Source organism: Malaclemys terrapin, chromosome 2, assembly GCF_027887155.1.
Source record: "Malaclemys terrapin pileata isolate rMalTer1 chromosome 2, rMalTer1.hap1, whole genome shotgun sequence".
NCBI classification, from domain to species: domain Eukaryota; kingdom Metazoa; phylum Chordata; order Testudines; family Emydidae; genus Malaclemys; species Malaclemys terrapin.
Genome location: NC_071506.1, coordinates 188,114,050 through 188,137,881, shown reverse-complemented (window position 1 = coordinate 188,137,881; position 23,832 = coordinate 188,114,050).

Sequence of the window (23,832 nt, the reverse complement as noted above, 5' to 3'; positions counted from 1 at the left end):
TATTCTCACTGCCTGACAACCTAATGCTGTTTGTAACAGCAGCCTGGATTGAAGTATAAATTTATGCAGGAGCACATACAGAATGTCTGGGAAGGCTCCTTACTATAGGAGAAGTTTTCAGGGAATTTCACTGTTGTGTGCAAATGGCATCATTAAGGAAATTGGTTTCCCCCTACCACTGCCACTTTTTCAATCATTATGTGTCTGGAACACGTACACTGTTTTGTGCTTTTCCAGTGAAGATACCATATGCCCACTTTGTGTAGGCAGCAGAACTGCCTCCATGCTTACATAACACAGCAGCAACAATGAATTGAAAATGAGTCTATAAATATTCAGAGATCTAAAAATTGCTGCTGCCGTCTTTCCTTAAACTGCTGTCACTCCCCAGTACAATACAGATCTACAGATTAATATTCAAGGAAATCATTACTTTGCTGTGTTTCACCAAGCCAAAAATAGAGAGCTCTCCTGAAAAGGAATGTAGCTGAAATCGAGTCGCTTATATAATTTTGCTTTTAGTATCCAGTGTGAGATTGATGTTATGTAATCACATCTTATTTAACAGTTTAATCAAATCACACACACACACACACAGACTCTCCCAGCTCCCACACACACAGAGACTACCCAAGGGAAGGGTAGTACTTCTAAAAAGAATCTCTAAGGTATTAGTTAGCAGAAAAACTTAATATACCATCTGAACATTCTTGATTTAAAGTTCTCCATGTTAACTGGGCTTGTTGAGTTGTGTATCCTATTTTCTGATAAGGGCTGTGTCAACAAGGAAATGAATTTCACTCATTGTGGCAGCATACAATATACAAACAGAGTATACATATGTGCATTTGGTAATGTATTTTAAAAAATAATTTCTGCTCTGTTCTGAATTTGAAAAAAAAAATCTTTTTTTTAAAACATTATTGGAATTGAGGAAAGGCAATATAGTAATGATGCATAAATGTTTCCTTTCATGCTTGCTATTGAAATAACATAGCTGGATAATGCCATTTAATGTTCTATTGTGCTCATAATACTCTGTAAATGGAATGACACGTAACCCAATCATAACGTCAATGTAGTACAGTAGCAAAACTAATGATGCGACAATGACTTCATAATTAAAGTCTTCTATAGTGGAATCCCATAAAATACTCTATTATTGTAATACTGTTATATCTGGTATTAGAATATTAGTACAGTGCTACTAGATAAACTTGGGGCTTAAATAATTTGATTTGTATTTACATTCAAGTGGAGACATCTTGTCCACAAGCTGGAATTTCACATACGGGGGGGTCCTAAAGTGAGGCACGTACTGTGACAGACCCAGACCAGTGGGGTACAGGAATCTGGTAGAGGGCAAATATACTGGTCACTGGATGAGTAGTTTTCTGTTCCCTGAGTGACCAGAGCAGGGGCTGTACTAGAGTAATCAGGAACCTGCTAGAACCAGTTAAGGCAGGCAGGCTAATTAGGACACCTGGAGCCAATTAAGAAAAAGCTGCTAGAATCAATTAAGGCAGGCTAATCAGGGCACCTGTATTTTAAAAGCTCACTTCAATTTGTGGTGTGAGTGTGAGGAGCTGGGAGCAAGAGGTACAAGGGCTGAGAGTGTGCTGCTGGAGGACTGAGGAGCACAAGCATTATCAGACACCAGGAGGAAGGTCCTGTGGTGAGAATAAGGAAGGTGTTTGGAGGAGGCCATGGGGAAGTAGCCCAGGGAGTTGTAGCTGTCATGCAGCTGTTACAGATGGCACTATAGACAGCTGCAGTCCACAGGGCCCTGGGCTAGGACCCGGAGTAGAGGGCGGGCCCGGGTTCCCCCCAAACCTCCCAATTGACCTGGACTGTGGGTTCTTCCAGAGAGGAAGGTCTCTGGGCTGTTCCCTAACCCACATGGTGAATCTCTGAGGCAGGAAAATCCGCCAATAAGCACAGGACCCACCAAGACAGAGGAGGAACTTTGTCACACTACATTATTAGCTTAATTTACAAGATATCTAGGCAACCAGAAGCTCCCCTAGACCTCTGTGCGAGCTGCTGAGCGCTCAGCACTTTTCAAAATCAGGTCACTGTTTTAAGTGCCTAACTTTACGCCTCCAGTTTTTTGAAAATCTTGGCCTCAGGCCTTTGTAGAGTTTCTCCAGCCCTTAAAAATGTCAGTACTTTTAGCACTGCAGCTGAGAATGTGACATTAAGTAGAATTGGTACGTGTAAGAGACCTAAATAGGCATGGCTGCAAAAAAGGAAGAGCTTTCACTCTTGAGACCTACCGCTGATGTCCAAAGCTTTTTAAAATTTGGAAATTTTCTGATTTAAAAAAAAAAATTAAAACCCACAGTTTTCATATATATCATTTTTGTCATATGGCAAAAGAGTCTTTGGGGACAGGAATGTGGATAATAAGATGAAAATCTCAGGCTTTTCAATTAAACATGGTAGACAGATATCACTGCACTAGAAGTTACTTGCTTCAGCAAAGTGATCTTTGTAACTCCTGTAGAACTAATGATTTGGTATGAGTACCTTGTCATGGATAGTTTAAATCAGGGCACATTAGCACTTAATAAAAAATGAAGAGTGCAGAAAAAGCCTGGATAAATGTTCTTCCATGCATACTATCTAGTCTAATTTTGAGGATGGAAGAAAGGTCAGTAGCAGGAGACAGTGCTGAAAATATGGCATGTAAAAATGTCATCAGGAAAAGTTAAACACATGAATCATGATTGGATAATAAAAGATAATGCAGGACAGATATCAGAAGCCAACAAGAGGTAGAACATTTGTAATTTTAGAAATTTCTCTGCAAGATAAATAGTTGTGAATTAATGCTATGTTACAATGCAATTAACAGGATAAGAAATCAAGTTCACATTACAGTGCTCATCATGATGAATAGAATTAGAATATATTCCAGAAGAAAGCCAGATATTGATTGTTCTTGAGATGAACATCAAGATGTATTGATTGAGAGGTAAATCTGGTTGGAGGTGAAGCTGAGGTCAGTATTTTTAACTCCTGGGTCAATGAATGTTGATGTTAAATGGAAAATTCAGTGGACCAAATCCTCCAGTCCTTAAATTCTTAAGCAATTGTCATAAAAGTCAGTGGGAGATTTGTCTGAGTAAGAAATGATTATTTCTGTTGCAATAGCACCTAAGGGCCCCCAAACAGGTGATAACCTGTTCATTGTGAATAGTTCTTCCTGATAAAGTTAATAATTTGCACTGAATTCAGTAGAAGCCAATTAAGATGCTTTATTTCTATATATAATCTGAGTGGCTGATATTTGTCTAGAGCTAAGTATTTGTGATCTCTGAAAAAGTATATAACATGGGCCTGTTTCATCACAACTGTTTTCAGCAAATTATGAGCCAGAGTTTTCTACTCTTATGCAACAGATAGTGAATGTGGCCACAATTTTCCTTGAAGTTTATTTCACTGGAAGACGTAAAGGAACAAAAAAATTGAATAAAAGCAAAAATCCCACTTTTTTTGGAAAGTTTTTCTGTACTTATTTCTGTAAGAAAAGTTTTGTAAGCATATTTGATTAGAATTGAAATTGACAGGACAGTCCTTCAGCTGAACAATTTTGTAAAAAATAATGATGGCTTGTTAGGTATTTACTATGTAATGTGGCATACCATATATTAGATCACCATTCTATAATGTCTTATATCATGTGAAATAAGTGGTGTATTATGGGGCAATTTATATATAGATCAGACAGGGCATTTGAAGTATTGCTTCACATGGTATCAGTGATGCAAGTTAAAATACATTATATGCAACAATGTTGTCTCACTGACAGCACTCCTCTTTGTCTGGAATTCTTCCTCCTGGTTCATTTGTTAGTGTGTCTTGATTCTTGTATAATCCGAAGTGACAATTCCCCATCAATATATAGGAGAATATAATTTTCCCCTTGACATGTTTGCACACAGTAAACTACAATTAACATGTAGGGGTTTTTTTGCATGAGCATGAGGAGAATAGACATATACTGGAAAAATATTCTAGAAAAACAGACGCCATTGAACAAATTGCAATGTAAATTTCAGAGATAGCCTCTGGTACAATGAACAACCCTGTGCTGGAATTTTTCAAGATGCATAACTCCTGCCGACTTTGAAAATCCCAGTTTAGTTGTTCAAGTTTTGTTCCTTATTGACTTCTTGTTTTATGGATATAAAGATTTATTAGTCCTTGAGGAAAATATTGACTTCATCTTCACCTGGTTCAATAAGTCTTTAAATTCACCTCAGCGGAATTCAATATCTTCTTTAAGTCTGGATAAACAATGGTGAATATATCTAAAATAAGGGAAGGGCATATATTTACACTCCAGTATCACTATAAAGCATTGTAGGGTATCAAAACACATTTTTGTTGTCTTTATAGGCCTAAGAGGACTACTTTTTCTTCTTCAACAACACATTAAGCATAGTAGGCACACTTTGAAAAATTTCATGCTAGGTCTAGAGATACTAGTGGTTCTAGCTATATTCCTCAATTTAAGACTGGGGGATAGCTTTGAAACTTGCTCCTTGGAAAATTTAGGATTGTGAACAAATTCAGGGGAAGGAAATATGCTGAAAAGGGAGAGAAATTAACTTTATATATTTTTGTGTGTGTGTTTATTTTTTTACAAAAAAAGGCCCCCCTCTCCTTCACTGCCTTTGTAGCATAAACCCCAATCCAGAAAAGCACTTAACCATGTGCTTAACTTCAAACAGGTGTATGGTCCCCTTATTCACCTGCATAAACTCAAGCACACACTTCAGTGCTATGTTGAAGCAGGACTCTGCAACATCCATCTCTGCACAGAAGCACCATATCCAACATTGGTCTGAAGAGCACAATTTCATTTGTTTTATCCTCAAAAATGTCTAGAAATAGTGCAAACAACAAAGTTCGCATTTTGTAGTATTCTAATGTATGACAAATTTGTTCTAAGTAATTTTCAGGTGAAATGTCTTATGTGAGTGTGTTACTAAGTTATTATAAATGACATTTTATTCTTTATTTAAATAAGAAATAAATAAGAAGTCAATATCAGTAACGGTTCCATAAATTGTGAATGCTTTCGGCGAACATACCTGGAAATTCCTCAAGTATGGGTAATAATTTTTTTTAAGGGACTTTTTTTTTTCCATTTATGAAACTTTCTAAAAAAAAGGAGATGAAGTTAGATGACAACAATATAGTCACCTTCTGAGTGAAAGATAGTAATTGCCACAGAACTCCATGTATCATACCAGGAAGTAGTAATCTAATTTCTTAATGTTTTTTTTCCAGATTTCATGGAGATAAGCAAAAGAAATTCACTGATAGCTCTATTTTCACTCAACCACAATAGAGGATCCATACTACTTTGGGCTAAGGTATGGCTACATTAGAGATCAAATCATGCTCCTATTGCATAATTAGGCCCCAATTCTGCAGGGAACTCTGCTCTGTATTGACACAGTCCCCTGAATCTACTAGAAACCCAACCAACTTTAGTGGGGCTCTGCACATGGATATGGTCAACCAACGTAGAGCTTATCACAGGATTGAGGCCTAAGCCACTAGTAGATCAATGTCAATGGAACTAGTTACACAAGTAAACTGAGAATAGTTAGGATTAATGCCTCTCACACTTGTGCTTTTTGTTTCTAAGCTCTAATGTGACATCTTGAAGGTGAAATACTATGTTACGATACTAAATGTTACAGGCCAGATCCTCAACTGGAGTAAATTGGTGTAGCCCAATTGATTTAAGGAATTTAAGCTGATTTGCAATAACTAAAGGTCTGGCCCTCCATTAATTAATTTAGTCCACATTCATCAAAATGCATGGTGGGTTTGTTTGTTTTTTTCATGGCTGCTATCAGGACTAATGGCTTTTGAAGCTTGCTGTATATAGTTAACATGATGCCCATCAGCTCCTTATAAAACACTATGAAGTCTATCGCCAGTGCTGTGCTTATTTTCTGTGGAATATTGTCACCTACTTCTCAGTGTTTGCTATGAGCAGCATGGTTTTTGTGATACCATTGGCCAAGAGAGAACTTTCTGCCACTAATCTTGGGAGGGGGGAATGTACATAAGCTTAGGAGACTGTTACCGGCACAGGGGCCCGAGGACAGCAACAGTGGGGTTCGTTGCCCGGTGTGCTTCGCGTCAATAAACATACCGGGGTGGAGAAACAATCAAAGTTTATTTGAGATCTCAAAGTGGTGCAAGGAGACAGGCAAGTCTCAAATCAAGCACACCAGCAAAAACAGTTTCTCTCTTCTTTATACATTTTACAACTAAGCCCCCCCCTCTCTACCGCCCCCCACTCCCCCTCCCTTCTCTACCGAAGGCATGTTTATACATTTAAGCAATTAAATCATTCTAGGTCTATAAATCTAGCTTGTTAGTAACTTCTCCCTAAACTGTTATTTGGTTCTGTTTACCCTTAGTTTATTACCCCTTCCCCAGTTAGAAACATGCAAACCTCATCATTATCATTTGGTACCTGGTATGAGCAAGGTCGTAATTACTAACTGACTGTTTACACATTCCAATTCCTGTCCTTGCTTTTTGAGGCCGATTAGAGTTAAACATGGAAGAACTTTGGCTCAGGTAGGCCTAGTAACCCCAACAAGATCATTTAAGGTTGGAGCTATGTAAAATTCAACATTACAGTGAAAATGAAGCACATGAAACAGCAAAATACAGTATATGTATAAATAATGTCTAGTCTTACTCCATAGCGCACATATTGAACTATCAACTTTAAATATAGCCTCCCCAAAACATTCCCAATAAAGACTCATTGTTGACATCCACAATCTCTTAATGGGCTGTGGTACATGTAAAGTTAGGAAGGTTTTCTTTATTCATGAAACACAGGGTCATTCCAGTTTCCCTGCCCAAGTTACAGATCACCATGCTAAAGTAGAGGCTTTAAAAGCATTTAATAGATACAGTCAACTTAAAAAAATTACACTTCTGTATGCAAAAGTTTTGCCTTCTTTTGTACCAAGTAACAATTAAGATTATCTCTAATATTTCAAGTATAATAAACAGATTTTTAGAATCTGTTGATTTAATGAATTGCTAGAGAATTTTTTACCTATTTGGGTACTAATATTTTTAAATTCCTAACAAAAATGTTGCCTCTGTGCCTTTAAATTGATCAACTCCTCCACTTCCTAAAGTTGTTTCTTTAAAAAAAAAAAATAATAAAGTATTGTTTCGGAAAGGGTTTTGAAAGCAGTTCAGAATCAGTGGGATATCATTATCATAGTGAGCTCACAGTACGTACTTTTCCTGAGCTGGCCAAAACACTGCGAGTTCATAAAAATATTTACTCCCTTGGGATGGCAATTTTGTCTGTATTCTTACCAGCAAAATTGTGAGACTGTAGAGAAAATAGATCTATTTTTTTAAATATGATAAAGCAAGGCGGTATTTTTACCTAACCCTCACAGATTCATAATCTGAAAAGGGAGATAAGGTTGTTGAATACTTACCAGATTCTCTCTTGCCCTGGGCCCAAATCCTGCCACTGGTTTCATGTATGAAGCCCCCTGTCTCCATGCCAAGCCAGTTGCAGGATGGGGCCTAATTACAGAGTTCTTGAATACAGGTGGTGGTGTTTTTTTTTATGTTGAGTAAATTATTTTTTGACTTTTTTTTCCCCCCCATTGATTTATTGAAAGTGTAGTATTGCTTTGGTTTTTACTTAACTTATGGACATTTAACTTTGTTTTCCTTTATTTGAATGATTTGGGTAATGATCTGCTTTAGGTTTTGTCCTCTTTTGAGACAAGTGTTCATAAGTGGAGTTGATCATCTATTTGGAGATGCTATTTTTTTCCTTCCCTCCCTCCTGAATGTATTTTGATTGTTATAATAATTCATGTACATTTACATATAAATGTTTTAAGATGCTTGGAGTTGCTTTTGGGTGGAAAACCAAGAATGACTGATAGAATGATCTGAATATTTTGAACTGGCTACACCTTCTGACATTCCCCCACAAAATACACTAAAGTACCCTGGTAGTGAGATTTTTCCATATGTTTGGAAACCAAAAGGCATATCTAATGTCGGAGTCCAGTACACTCTATTCAGAGGCCCAGATCCATAGCTGGTGTCAGTCACTGTCAATCCATCAATGGAGTAATACCATTTTACAGCAGGTAAGATCTAGCCAATAGTTTAGAAGTTTATAATCCTAGATATTTAGTCCCCAGAGTTTTTGGAGATATTTGTAAATATGTAATTTTAATTTGAGTTTTATTTAATTTGAACCTCCATTAACCTCACAGTAATTTTTCTCCCCAAGTTATCAATTCAGTGAGTAGAGCAGGTCAAACCTGGAAATCTGCTAGACAGGTGTTTATATGAGTACACATGCCCTTTATTTTCTCCAAATATATTTCTTGCCAAGCAGTCTTCATTTAGCATTACAATTGTAATGCTAACTTAAGATCTGTTATGGTTGACTGAAAATAGACTGTCCTTTATTCATCTCCGATCTTCACAAATGTCCTTCAGGTATGAAACAGCTTAACTAAGGCATGAACCAACTCCATGGCCTTTTCAGTGTATTCTCTCCTCAAAGACAAAAAGACACCAGTTTGACATTAAAAATTATTATAGTATTAAAGCCCAAAATCAGAATGTGGTTTTCTTGTTTCATTCACCTCAGCTCTACTTATGGGAATATTCCTTGTAACCAACACCTATTCTTAATTTTGTAAATTGACAAAAGGTTTCTGAGTGTAGCTTAAAAAGTGGTGGTTTGAGGTGGCCATATGTTTTTTGGCTGTGTGTAGTCAATGCTTTGAGATTGTTTGTTTATACTAATGTTAAAAGGAACAATTTCCTCTCCAGTTTTTTTTAAACCATTATTAATACTTAAAAATCTTCAGAGTTCAGGATGTGGGTCACTTACTCATCTAAATATGAGTTCTGGAATCTGCAAATTGAGCTAGAAATCTCCTGAAAATACAGGTTGTCCCAGGACTTCTAATGATTCCATTTTTTGGTTCTGGCTGCAAATTATCCAGTAATCGCATCTCTTGAAGTGTTCCAGAATTTCAGGTCCAGATGCTAGCGAGAAAGTGGCAGTGCAAAGTCAAGCAAAAATAACTTAAAATAAAAGATGGATTGAAATAATGGGAGAAAGTTTCAGGAGTCTGCCATATTTCATAAATGTTTTTCTGGTTCCTAATGATTAGTGAGCAATGATCTATAAATTGAGGGGGGTTTCTAGGAGTGAGAAGTCTGTAAAGAATAATGCTGACATAAGGGGAAAGGCTTCCATTGACTTCAAAGGGCTTTGGCTCATGTATTTATATGGTGTACGTGCAGAAATGCATGCATCTGCTGGAAGAAAGATACAGGGATAGGTCAAATTAAAAATACTGAATTCCTGGGCTTGATACAGTGCACCAGTAAAGGGGGAAACCAAACAAAACAAGGAGAAACAAAATACTATCTCTTTTAGGCACGCACTTGTCTACAGGAAGCCTCTCTACTTTGACTGCCTTAAAATGAATTGGGATAAAGACTTTCCCCAGCTTACTCTGTTGGCAAGCACAGGGGGACTTGATTCAGCCGTGGGAAAACAAAATAAAGTGGAAATTCATAGCATTAACTTAGAGGATTTGCCAAGATGTACTCTCACCTGGAGTGATTAAAGTAGTCTGTTTCCTAGTTTCTCTGTGCCTCTTGATCAGGGAGTCTGTGTTTCTTCATCCCTCAGAGAACCCCAAGCTAATTCCCCTAGTTGGTTAGATAGCTGCCCTAATGAGCCTAGGTGGGGATTCTCCAGCAGGCTAAGCAGCTTCTTTGGTGTGCAGCAGGCCCTCTGATTCTCTTTGAAGACAATGAGCCCCTTCCCTGCCTGGCTGAATGTAGATGTTGTACGCATCCTCTCCAATCACACTATGTTAAACATTCCGAGCTTTTGAGAACTTTTGGTACCACACTGTGGTACATCAAACACACAGCACTGGGTCACGTCAAGTTTAACTTGACATCCCATCAAGACTGCAATTATGCAGGCCAATGTGATGTAGTGTAATGCACTGCATGAGCTCCAAGATTTTCAAGGATGTAATTGTCTTAAGCCTAGATTTATGAAAGCGAGTTTTGAAAAGTATACCTTTTGGGGATGGTTTAGCAATCCCTGCTACACAAATAGAGCTGGTTGTCTTTTTTTTTTTTTTGGAGGGGAGGGAGAAGGGGTTGGATGATCTCTGCATGGCCACTGCAGTAGCAGTTTATAGCAGATTCTTTCCTTTCATATATGCAATTCTCTTTGGGGTTCTGGCTGTTGGAGGACTATTAAGATTTAATTGGATAATGTATTTATGGGTGTGTTTAGGATCTTGTCCGATACATACATGTGCCAAAAATATTCCTATTTGTCATTATGTATACTAATATTTTCTTTCCTGCAATTCTTCTCAGGTTCTTACACTGCACCCATTGTTATGGTACCTGGATGCTATGCAGTAGTGTATTTCCCAACATCAATACTATATTAATGTTATGTTCTTACAAGGAATTTCCCTATTTGTCAGTTGATGCCCAATGTTTTAAACCATCATAGGTTAATCATATAGGAAAAAATTAATAGAAAGTGTTCTAATGAAGATGTGTACCTATGCTGTCTTACATTTGGACTTGGATCAAGTCAATCTGTAAAACAGGAATATTGCTATTTACCATCCTTGCAGATAAGGAAATTGAGAGGTGAAATAGCAGGTCAGGGGTAGGACTGGAAAAAGAACCCAGACCCAAAATCCTGATTTCCAGCCTAGTTTTCTATTACATATGTATGTGAATAGAAATCACAACTAAAAGTATTGTGCTCTTTGAAACCCAAATGTCAGATACTTGAGCGAGAGAGTAAGGGTAAGAGAGAAACTTTTTAATGTACGTTTGTTACTAATTATTTATATACCTCATCAAACATTCAGCACATTAGCTATAGTCAGTGCACAATTCACCACACTTCACCACCCACAGCTTATCCCCTTCTTATTTTTATTTAATGGCCTTTTACATAAACATAGTTAGATGCTTTGGATGAAAGCCTTCCCCCTTCACTTCAATGGAGCCAGGAATTCACCCTTAATTTCTAAAGCTGTCACTTAAAAAAAAAAATGCTTAACTGAAGCACTTTAGAATAAAGAAATTACAGAGACAGGACTATTGTCCTAGCTCTGCCTTTGTTTTCATATAGTCACAAAAGACACAAGAGCAAGATTTGTTTTTTTCCCTGAAATCAGAGAGGTGAGCATACAAATATCAGACTCACAAATCCCAGTGATGAAATGTGTGAAATATAGATGCTTTCAAATACAAAACCAAGAAAGAAAATAGCTAGCTACTAGTAGTGCAGACATGACTGTTAACAGATAAACCTGTTTCAAGAGAAATACTATCGCACCTCTTCTCATTTCATAGTGGTGATGCTGTCTTAGCTCCATGACCAAACTGTAAAGCCTCGATATGCTCTTCAGCATACAAAATATAACTGCTAACAATCACTAGTGTCCAAATTCTGCTCCATTGCACAGCACAGTGGGAAACAAAATTGTATAAATCACACAGAAATGAGCCATAAGGGGATGGAATTTCCTAGCAGCCACCAAGCCTTTACTTCACCTTACAGAAATTCCATATGGGAGAAGTGTCATTAAAAGTGGGAGTGGCTGGTGAGTCGGGAAATGAGTCATGACTTTTCTATGAGGTGGGTCCATTTCTACATGAAAACAGATGTTTTTGGCCATTCTGCTTGGAAGGTCACTGAGGGCTGTGGTGCTTTGTGTGGGATAAGGAGGGAGCTGTGAAGGGGCATATTGGCCCCAGATTGGCAAGGAGGGGGTTAATGAAGGCCTGGGGCTCCTCTGTCCCTGCCATGCTATACCGGCAGCAAATGTCGGGTGTGGAGAGGAGAGTTAAAAGGAGAAGATCCAGCTTAGTTCAGGGCTCACCAGGAAGGAGAGTAGAGCTATTCTTCTCCCTTGATGAGGGAGGATAAGTCTGAGATGGCTTTCTTCCTGGAGGAGTCTCCAGAGGATGGAACAACTGGGCCCAGGGAGTTTGATCAAAAGGACTGGCTGTACGAAGATGAGCCCTAAGTAGAAGGGCAGGGTCCTGCTGAAGATCCTTTGGAAGATCCTGCTGAGTTCTTAGCATTCTTTTATTTTTTTACTTTAATGTTCTTGTTGACTGTTGGCCACTGACCTAGTCTTGGGAGGTCTGTATTTGAGAACAGGACATAGTTTACATGCTAAGAAATGTTGATAAGGAACTGAATTAAGCTGTAATACAGTTAGATGGAACATGAAACATGGTATTAATGTTTAAGATAGGTTTTGTAACAAGCTTGAGGCCTCGTAATGCCCAGGGTAGTTAATGTGAGAATTAAGCAGCAGTTAGCACGAATGTTTAACCTAAGGTTATAAGATTTAGCGATAAGTGTTTTGGAACAAAACAAGTTTGAAATAATGGAGTTCTAGGGAATTTTTGCAATATGCAACCATGAGATTAACTGCATTAATGTATTGGGAAATGTATTAACCCAAATAGCTTATGTCAACAATTGGAACCCCAGTTATAGTTCCCCCTGAATGCCTCATATGGATGTGGGGCCATGAGGCAATCTAAATATGGTCACCAGCCATGGTGCGGTATGCAGAAAAAGTGTATAAAACTATATATATATCAAACCTCTAGTAGACATATTGGGGTGACAGGATGGCAGAAGCTTGGAACACCACATCCTGCTTCTGATGCTCTCCACTGCCTGTTGCTTTTATCTTTCTTTCCAGCAATTTCCATGATGGGAGTATGTCAACACTGGGGGTGCTCTCTTTGTATATATGTTTTCTCTATGCTAATCCTTCTGTTAGGATTTACTTGGATTTTAAGTAAAGTTTCTGTTTCTATGTGTGACTCACCAATCTCATCCTTTATTTACTGTGGCAGCCACATAATTTATCTGTTATCAGTGAGTTATTAATTTTTCACTCTAAATTAGCCAAAGACAACACCCTGAAAGGAGTAGAACACAGAGCTCTTAGCCACGGAGCTAAAGCACCACTGCACTGGACCCCTTGAGAGGTGACAACCAATTGCTGGAGACCCTGTGGCACGGTGAGTGGTGCCCTTTTGGGTCACAAGGAGTCACCATGGGGGTGGGCCCTGTCGCAGAACACCTGTGACACATGAGCCGATAGCACAGCAGCCTGAGTTGTGCTGGAGGATAAGAGTCTGGGAGGAACTGGCGTTGCTGAGAGTAGGATGGAAGAAGAGTCCTTCTTTGTATTTGATCAAGGAGCTGTCAGGGTTTCCCACACACCTATATAGGCAGTTCAGGTCCCTTGACTCTTGCAGACCTGCATCAGAACCGCAGCAGATACTGCATGGCAACTGGAGCTCTCTGTTGCCCGTGCAATTTCTCATGCAAGTTGTTCCCTCCCAAATATTTTTACTGTTTGCCACACTAAACAAAATGTCCTGACTCAGGAGTTCACTAAGAACATCCTATAGAAAGTTTGATTTTATAGGATTCCATCAGATGAGGATAAGTCACCCAGGTCTGTGATGTCTGAGAGAAAGAAACATTATAGAGCTAATGTAATGAAGATGTGAGACACAGGAATACTAGTCAGACCCTGAACTTTATTTCCTAGCTGTGGGTTACAAAAGGTTAATCCCCCATCACATGACAGGGTAAAGTGTCCAGTGGCTGTTATGACATCTTTGTTTATACTCTTAGCAGAGGCTGAATGGATATGGATCTGAGTTGTCCTTTCATTTGTGTATGTAGTCCCTAAAGGTCAAGATTACTACACATCAATAACCTGTATCATGTTTTCTTAGTAACTATATAGGAGGACTTCAGGGATCTCAGGGTACATCTACACAGGGATAAAGAACCCACAGCTGGCCTGGGTCAGCTGACTTGGGTTCCTGGGGCTTGGGCTCCATGCTGAAAAATTGCTGAGCTCTGAGATCCTGCAAAGGTGGAGGGTCCCAGAGCTCAGGCTCCAGCCCAAGCCCAACTGTCTAAAGTGATTTTTAGCCTCACAGTCCAAACCCCACAAGCCTGAGTTAGCTGACCCAGGCCAGTAGTGGCTGTTCTTGGTGTCTTTTATCCCTGTGTAGACTTAACCTTGGTCTAGTCATTTTCACAAGTGCTCATTTCACATGGGGATGGGGAGGAGATCATAGCAAGGGAATGAGCAGATAGCTAGAGTGTTCTCTCTGACACTCATTACCTGAAGTCAGTGATATTTCAGTATTGTTTTCTATGGAGCTGTTTTCAGGAATCCAGGATTGAACATAGAGTAGTGAAATTCAGTTTTTAGACTATTCCTACAAATGCAAATGAAGAATGCCTATACATAGAAAGGACTGTAAGTAAAAGGGAGGGGATAGTGTTGTTGCTTTTTTAAAAATAGGATTTTAATAAGGGTTGCTTTGACGAGGAAAAAAAAAACGATGTTCCCAGTTTGAGTAGTGATTATTGGCACAAGATTGTTTTAAGGCGGAATCTGAAGGACGACGATGATGTTGCCCCTCAGTGAACCATCTTTCCTCTCCCAAATGCATTTTACAATCACATCCTGCTTTCTTTGGCTGAGTTTGAAAATGTGTGGAATTTAATGCACAAGAACATTTTCTTCACAATTAATAGTTTTGTTTTCCCCAGACTGTAATTGAAATTCATTTCAGTTATGGCACAACCTCCACTGGGGGAGTCTCCTGTAATTAACACAAGTGAAAATTTACTCTAAAATTATTCCCAGGGGATGAGCAGACTGAGGGATCCTTCACCCTGTTTAAAATGATATTAGACTATGTTAACACACAGCTGGTGAAAAGTTAGCCTCAAGTAAAAGCTAGGCTAGCGTTTCATCTCCACGCTAAATTTATTCGGTTTACTATCTAGTGTCCTGCTCGCCATAAGACTGGTAACTGCTGTACATTCCAGCTACTTTATTTAATCAAATACACTCTAAGGCTGTACAGATGAAAAGGAACTAAAGCTAAGAAAAGTCTTCACATCTCGCATGTTCACAAGTAGTACTGGAATTAAATGAAATATGCTGAAAGAGCCTAATGTACTGTGGATTACTGATAATTTTAGGAGCAGGCAGGGCAATGAAGAAATCCTAGAAGGAGCAGGAGAAAGGACAAGGAGTTGGGAAGACTGTTTGGGTCACCTAAGTTGGCACAAAAGCATCATAATCTAGCCCTAAACTCTGCCATCTTTCCACCTCCTTTGCACCACCTCTTCACAACTGTGGCCTCAGGGTGTTCTGGGGCAGGGTGCAGTGGACAAGAGGAGGGAGGAGACTGATTGAGGTTTGGGGAGGATGTGACTAGGTCAGTCCTTGTGTCCTAGCTATTATATGCACCTAAAGGCTGCCCAAGCTGTGTTGGAAAAGCAACTGACCCCTGGCAGCCCCTGAATAGGGGACGCATATGCCAAACCTCTCCTTCCTGCACCAACACAGGAATGAATTTAGCCCTGATAGTTTGGTGTCAGTCATTTTAAAATCTGTTACCTCCTTTAATTTCTGCACAATGTAGTAGGATTTATTTACCCAGGGTGCAGCTCTTCTGTAGAAACCAGTCCACATCAAAAACTCTCATTAAATAGAGATACTTGTCCATCTTGCATTGCAGTATGTATTGAGGATGCTTCCTTGAGTGGTGTCGTCTTGTGTAATAATGCACCAGACAACTGCACAGCCACTTTGGGGGATGGGGGGGGAATGCCTTATGCTAAATGAATAACACTAAAATTTATTAAATACTAAATAAACTCTTCAATTCCTGGCAGAACACACAGAGGAACAAAGAATGACACAAAAATCAATAAGAAATCCACTTAAATACTCTTCTGCTAGATGGCACGAGATCCTTACCTATTATCTATGGTGATATCCGTTGCCTTTGGGCCATTGGTGTGCTTTACTTTTTTCCTTGGCACCCTTTCTATGCTCAAAGTATGTGGTTTGCTACTGAGATAGTGGCACTCTTTAGGGGAAGGACAAATCTGCACCATCAGAAAAGATGCCCTATGGCTGTTTGGAGGCAAAATACTTGCTTTGGCTTATATCTTTTTCACTTCATTTAAAAAAAAGTCAGAATAGGATAAACATAGCAAAATATGCTTCAGTTATCCCCATTTTAGCCTTGATGTTATGTTCCATTTGAGCATATGATGTCACCGCATCATGGCAACCTAGCTGAATGCTAATGTAACCCATTGGTGAATGTTACAAGTCCACCTTTGTATCAATTCAGGGATGATATGAGTTGTCACAGTCCCTATTTCTAGAATGTTGATGCTTTAGCTCAAGATCCAGCACTAAACGGCATGAGCTGCTGTAAGTCCCTGGTTCACTCCCCAATATGTTGTCAAGATGGCAACCCTCACGCTACCCCCGGCATAGTATGCATTGAGTAGCTATTTTGTAATAGTAAATCTCTACACTTTAGACCTCCACTCTGCAGAGTGGTTATAGAGTTCCTGGTCCTCCTCAGTTACCAGAGAGTACCAGTAAGTGTTGCAGGAGGAGCTTAATAAAATTATGAACTTCCCTGTCAAACAGTTCTCTAGTTGCTGCTTAAGGCATGACTTTTGTTGTTTGTCATCACTCTATGGACTCTGCCACCTTCTGTTTGTCACAGGAGAGGCAAGAAGAATATTTGTCTCCTGAATTAGAGTAGTCTTTCAGAGCTTGGCCCCATCCACTATAACAGATTCCTAAGGAGAACTCTCCTCTCCCATCCCTGCACAGTGTGACAAAATGGCCAATGTTGGTATGGTGGGTCCCACACTTTTCTTGGCAGGGGGGCTACAACACTACCCCTTAACCCTGCTTTTGGGGCCCCAAAGGCCTCACTAGGGGCCCAGGAAGGTGGTAGAGGAATGAAATGGGGAAGGGGGTCTGGGTTTGCTCCTCACTCTGAGCCCCAGCCCCTCTCAATCCGTGTGGGTTTCTTACCCCCTTCCCCCTGGGTAGGGTTACCCTCAGTCCTTGATGCTGGGGGAGGGAGTCTCCCTGCTCTGCTGGGCAGGGCCTCCCTTCCTCTGGTTCTCTGGTCTTTTCATTCTCAGCAATACACCTCCAAACTCCAGTCCTCTCTCCTTCCTCACTCCACCCTGTCTGCAGGGGTTTTTTTTTAATTAGGTTCCTGACAGGGCCTTAATTGGCTACAGGTGCTCCAATAAACCTGTGGTAACCTTCCCTAGTCTATAGGGAACCATGCCTTAATTAGCCTATGACTTATATACCTCCCCTCAACCACTCTTCCACTGCTCCCTGGCCATGCTGTATCACAACAGCAATGGAGATCATATTAGCAGAAGAACCAATGGTAGTGCTGCTGTGCAAAAGAGGATGAAATTGGAGTTGGGGAGATGGTTCGGTGGGTACATATTGCCTGCATGGTCAACAGCCAAGCTCTGCAGAGAGTGGTTGAAAGAAGGGATATGGTAAAGCAGAGAAGCCAGAAGTTTTGCTGCTCTTAAACAGATTCTCTTGTCTTGTCTTCACGTGTGATACATTGCTATTCACCCATTGGAGACCGGAGCGAAGTTGAAGAATTTGAATGGGGATATGGGGTAGGATTAACACTTTGAGTAAAGGGATGAGAGAAATGTGTGGTGGATGTGAGAGGGCAGAATGTTGGTTAATTTTGAGGAGATAGTGGGAAACCAGTTGATGGACTTGGATGGGAGAGTAGATAGAAGAAGCAGTTGATGGATTTGTGGACTGTAAAAGAAAGAATTTGTAGAAGGGTGGATCCTGTCATGTTGCAGTAACCAGCATGTGTTTGGAGAGGAGAGGATATGACTGAGAGCTATGAAAGGCAATTGTAGCAGTTGATGTTTGTACTGGGTTGAGGGGAGTTAAGCATCAGTTTTGCTTTGTGTCTGTCTAATGAATTCTCAGGCCTGATGAACTGGTACTGTCTAAGACACACAGTTTTCAACATGATGGATTTGTGGAGCATTGTATGGGGGAGACAATTGGAGGACACACATGTAATGTAGCAAAACACAAAACAAAGATACCTGGGAACCCAATCTTGTTCAGTTTCTTTTTTTCTTCTTATTCTTAAGACAAGGTTGATCTTGACAAATTTAGGAAATTACTTACCTGAAATATCTCCTCCTTGAAATGTTTGATCAAAACATCTTAAATAGTCAACTTTAGAGCTTCATTAGTGCTCCAGGTACATAATTCAACTGGTCTTGATGTTGGATTGTTTTGTTTGCCAGTAATACAAGCTCCTAGGTTACATATCCTCACAGGTATTTAAGGTGCCTATCTACCTGTGAAATCAATTAGAGTTAGGTGTCTACCTATGAGGATCTGTGCCTTGAGTCCTTACATCAAAATTGCACCTTCCTGAATGTGAGAGGTCAGTGGTCTCTAACCTCTTTTTGGTTTTGTTTTTTATGCACAAGATCACATTTTTTTAATTTAAGTGCAGCCCAGTATATATCTCACCCCTTCTGCGAGGCTAGACCCTTTCCCCAAAGCCCTGCCCACTCCATCCCCCGCCTCCCTCTGGCCCTCACTCTCCCCCACCCTTATTTACTTTCATTAGGCTGGGGAAGGGGGTTGGGGTTCGGGAGGGGTGCGGGCTCTGGGCTAGGGCTGTGGGGGTTGGAGTGTAGGAGGCTGAGCCTCGGGTAGTGGGTTGGGATGTAGGAGGAGGTGAGGGGTGCAAGATCTGGGAGGGAGTTTGGTTGCAGGAGGGGGCTCCAGGCTGGGGCACAGTGTTTTGGGGTGCATGAGGGGGTAATAGGTGCTGACTCTGGGAGGGAAGTCAGGGCTGAAGCAGGGGGTTGGGGTAAAGGAGGGGGTAAAGGCAGCTGGCTCAGTGAGGGGGTTTAGGGCTGAGGGTTGGGGTGCGGGCTCTCCGCCAAGCGGCACTTACCTTGGACAGTTCCTGGTCAGCGGTACAGTGGGGCTAAGGCATGCTCCCTGCCTGTCTCGGCCCCACGCCACTCCCGGAAGTGGCCTGCGGCCCCTGGGGGGGCACATGGCTCTGCACGCTGCTCCTGCCTGCAAGCACTACAGCCAATAGGAGCTGTAGTGGCAGTGTTTGCAAGCAGGAGCAGCACTCAGAGACCCCTTTAAGTGGCCAGAGATCATGATCGACTGGAAGAGGCTCCAGGATCGACCAGTCGATCACAATCTATGGGTTGGTGACCACTGGTGTAAAGGAAATAAAAGGGTCTGAATAAATAAATGTATTTCAGAAATGGTATTCAATATTCATCTTAAGAAGACAACAAAGGAAAGTGAGAGAGGGAAGTGGAGTGATTGAAGAAGGGTGAGTGAGGGTAATGGTAAAGGAAACATGTTTAAAGTCAGTCTCAAAACTAAATTTTCCCCAGCTTCAACTGCAGCCTACATCTGCCATTCTTCAGCACCTACCTTATCAATATTTTAAGATCAGTCATGTTTTCTATGAAATGAAAAGGTTCCACAGTTTCTTCAAATCATTTTTCAATTTTTGTCCTTGTATATGGTTTTTGTTAATTAGAACAAGCCAGATTTCCACTGAGACTGATGTAGTTGTGTCCTCAATCAATAATCTTTCAGTCTTGGGAACTATGCCTTATAGTGAGAAACTTAAGAGCTTGATCTATTTAGTTTATCCAAGTGAAGATTGAGGTGACTTGAGCACAGTCTACAGGTATCTACATGAGGAAAAGATTTCTGATTGTAGACAACTCTTTAATCTTAAAAAAAAAAATGCATAACGAGATCCAATTGTTGGAAGCTTAAGTTAAACTTAAGTGAGACAAATTCAGACTAGAAATAAGGCACACATTTTTAACAGCAAGGGTAATTAACCATTGGAATAATTAACCTAGAGATGTGATGGATTCTCTATCATGTTCTAAAAGATTTGCTATATTCAACCAGAAGTTTGATGCAGATATTAGTTGGTGATGTTCTTTGGATGGTGTTATGCAAGAGGTCAGACTAGATGATCATAGTGGTCCCTTCTGACTTTAAATCTATGAAGTCCCTCCAACTTTAAATTGCTTTTGTAAATATAGTACTATTTTGTACAATCCCATGTGGTGTAAAATGTATGCTAGCTGTTATAAAAGTATTCTATGTCCTCCGTCTGAATTTCATCATACTTGCATTATTTGGATACAATTGGAGAGATGTAATCTTCATGAGGGTTCCATAGAATGTTGTCATGGGGCATAAGTCCTCCTCTTTCACTCACCCAACTCTAGTTCGGAAGGCAGTTGTAGAAGAACATACTCTTATGTACTTTAGGAGTATATCATATATTGCAGTATTTCTTTTCTAGTGAAGGTTTGAAGTTTAGTTTGATCATATCTACTCCTTCCTCCGGCTTTCAGTGACTATTGATTCCATCCACTTCCTATCTACCTCTCTCCACACACCCACTCCCCTTCCTCTCTGGACTGTTCTATAACTTTCTACTTGTTTCCTAATAACTTTAATGGTCTTCTCTGATTCTGTGGTTGCTTCCCCTCTAATTTTTTTAGTATATTTACCGTTTTCTTTCCCTGGTTGAAATTAGATCCTAACCTTTCTAACATGAAAAAACTTTTAAATACATATTGTGTTTATGAAAAGATTTCAGAGTCACAGAAATGTGAAATATAAACAACCCTGGAAAGCCATGATGAAACTTGAAAAACCTACTTTTTCATTTGCCAGCAACTCCCCACTATCACATCACTGCATATTTCATATCTGCTGGTACTCTCAGACATTTATTCCACACACAGGGAGGGGCGGGGAAACTAGAAGGAACAGTGGTTATTACACTGCTCTACAGCCAAAATGCTTCTGAAATAAATGTAGTCAAACTTTACTAATTCTGGGTCACTGAGAACGAAAATGATGCTTAAAACTGTTGATTGGTTCTAGTTTTCAAGATATGCTATTGGGTCGGTATATACGACCCTTGACTTGGGAATGGCGGAGGATAAGTGAGTTATAAAGGGAAGGGATCTCAATTTAAACCAGAAATGACTAAAATACATCTTTGACTGGATCTATGAATAAATCTATGACTGGGTTTGGACAGTATTTGCTTTTTAGCAACAATGAATGAGGCAATCTGAAGCTGGTATTGTGTCATACATGATATGAATTGCATCATGTTATTCCTAGAAGTCATGGATGATGCAATCATAACAAAGCTTACATCACTCTGCTGAACAAATTGCCCTATATCAGCTCTAGAAATCATACAGTGTCGTGCTCTCTTATTTGTCAGTGTTTGATTTTGCAAGGGGACACGTTTCTGTTTAGCCAAAGTGAGCAGAGATGCCTCGTACTTGTGTGAACAGTGCAGATAACTTCTGCTATGTTTGCAGTGAAGTGACTTTTGCATCACAAAAGCGCAGTATAACCACTATGGTTAAGAAAGCCTATCACCTTTATTTTGGCTGCAAAATTGGAGATCAGGACAAGAGGTGGGCCCCATACATATGCTGCAACACTTGTGCAACAAATCTTCGCCAGTGGTTGAACAGGAAAAGGAAATCTATGCCTTTTGCAGTGCCAATGATTTGGAGAGAGCCAACAGATCATACCAGCAATTGTTACTTCTGCATGGTACCTCCAGTTGGGAAAGGTGTGTCAAAGAAGAAAAAGTGGACTGTGCATTATCCAAACATTCCATCAGCTATACGCCCAGTACCCCACGGAGAAGGACTGCCGGTTCCTGATGCACCAGAATCATTCTCACTTGAGTCAGACGAGGAAGAGGAAGAGGATGAAACTTCTGGTCCTGAACCATCAATGTCACAGGACCCACATTTTCTCCCATCCTCCTCCTCTGAACCACACCTCATAACACAAGGTGAACTGAATGACCTTGTCAGGGATTTGGAACTACCCAAGAGTAAGGCAGAGATGTTGGGCTCCAGACTACAGCAGTGAAATCTCCTGGCAGGTGATGTTAGGGTTTCCATGTTCCGTGACCGTCAAAAGGATCTTGTCCCATTCTTCTTCATGGAAGGTGATCTTGTAGCCTGCAACAACATCGATGGTGTGATGGCAGCCCTCAACATTGTTCATGATCCAGATGAGTGGAGACTGTTCATTGATTCATCGAAGACGAGTCTTAAAGCTGTTTTACTGCATAATGGAAATGTTTTGCCATCAATTCCAGTTGGTCATGCAGTCCATATGAAGGAAACCTATGACAACATGAAACAACTTTTGAGGTGCATAAACTATGACCAACATCAGTGGCAGCTTTGTGGCGATTTGAAGGTTGTTGCTCTCTTGCTTGGTCTGCAGACTGGATACACAAAGTACTGCTGTTTTCTCTGCGAATGGGAGAGATTCCCACTACATCAAGAAAGATTGGCCACTGTGACAGTCATTGGAGCCTGGGAGGAAAAGTGTTCAGCATCTACCACTTGTTGAATCAAGGAAGATTTTGTTACCACCCTTACACATCAAGCTGGGTCTGATGAAGAACTTTGTCAAGGCCATTGACAAAACACAAGCAACTTTCAAGTACCTCCGTGGAAAATTTCCAAGGTTAAGTGAAGCTAAGATAAAGGGAGGTGTCTTTGTTGGTCCTCAGATTCGTGAACTTCTTCAAGATGATGCATTTGACTATGCACTGCGTGGCAAGGAAAAGACAGCATGGAAAGCCTTCCAGTTAGTGGCAATACATTTTCTTGGAAACAACAAGGCAGACAACTACCGGTTGTTGGTGGAAAACCTCCTCAAGGCATACAAAAGCCTTGGTTGCAACATGTCACTAAAGATACATTTTTTGCACTCTCATCTAGATTTTTTTCCACCGAACTGCGGAGCAGTGAGCGACACAAGCACAGCGAGCGATTTCACCAGGACATTGCAACAATGGAGAAACGCTATCAGGGCAAATGGAGCCCATCAATGCTTGCAGACTATTGCTGGACAGTGACGAGAGATGCTCCATTTAATGAATACAAGAGGCAAGCCAAGAAGTGCCAAGTAGACACTGAATAGGACTAAACTACGTACATAATAGTTTTTTGCCTTTTGTTTCATAATAAATTTATTTATATAACCCTTTTGCTGATTTTTAAAGTGTTACATAAACAGGATAGGTGAAATATTATCATGTAAAGCAACCATAAACACATGAAAAGACCTAGGTTTACAATTTATGATTAAAACTCTACTATCTACCCAATATACATAGAAATAAAATGTAAAAACTTAAATATCTTAGAAACAGTAGCCAATCAGTTGTTTTAATTGTCATATTTGAATTCAGCACATCAAAATACATAATAAATGGCACATTTTATCTTTGAAGCAGACGACTTCTCAAAAATTGTAGACCAGTGTTATTTATGTTGGCTGTGTGTGAGCCAGGAAAATATCCAGCTTTTATCAACATGTTAAATGCACTCCACTACACTATGTAATTATATGCTATAAAGAAGAACCAGACAAGCCACTTGACCAATAGCAGGTGCCATTAAAACAGCGATACTCAGACTGAGGCTCACAAGCCGCAAGTGTCTCTTTAATGTGTCTCTGTGGCTCTTTTCAGCACATGATATAAAAACACTGTGTGATTTAATTATTCACCAGTCTAAGTTATTAAGCAATCTGGATGCTTTTACTATGTTATTACCCAATAGTAGTTGATAAAATAATAATACTTAGTCATTTTGCTGTGAGAATTATTTTTATATATAAAGTAAATTAAACAATGAATTCACATGACTGTGGTTCTTTTGGGTAATGTTGATGGCTAATTTGGCTCCTGAAGTCTAAG